At 63.7% G+C, this 391-nt stretch overlaps 1 protein-coding gene across 5 annotated transcripts in view; it reads left to right on the top strand.

Moving 5' to 3' along the window:
- The window catches only part of PAK3 (p21 (RAC1) activated kinase 3), a 76,766-nt gene that overhangs the window by 811 nt on the left and 75,564 nt on the right, over positions 1 to 391 (top strand). The window lies entirely within an intron of this gene.

A 391-nucleotide genomic window follows, 5' to 3' on the forward strand; every position in this document is an offset into this window, starting at 1 on the left:
GGGGGGGGGGGGGGGGGGGGGGGGGCCCCCCCCCCCCCCCCCCCCCCGAAAATAAGCCCTTTTGGGGTGGTGCATGTGGGGACAGGCATCCCCTCAGGTATACGCGCACATGCATGGCCCCCCCCCGCCTTTCCCCCCCCCCCCCCCTTACACAATACACAGACACACGCACACACGCCCGGCTGCGGCCCGCAGAGCTGGGGGAGGGGACAGGGGAGGGAGGGAAAGGGCCCAGGGTGTGTGTGTGTGCCTGACTGTGTGTCTGTCTCAATGTGTCTTTGTCACTGTGTACGTGTGTCTATCCGTTTGTGTCGATGTGGCTCTGTATTTTGGAGTGTCCATGCGTGTGTGTGTGTGTGTGTGTGTGTGTGTGTGTGTGTGTGTGTGTGTG

This window comes from Petaurus breviceps, unplaced genomic scaffold, assembly GCF_028583685.1.
Source record: "Petaurus breviceps papuanus isolate PSGF00001 unplaced genomic scaffold, PetGlider_PUasm1.0 90681, whole genome shotgun sequence".
NCBI lineage: Eukaryota > Metazoa > Chordata > Mammalia > Diprotodontia > Petauridae > Petaurus > Petaurus breviceps.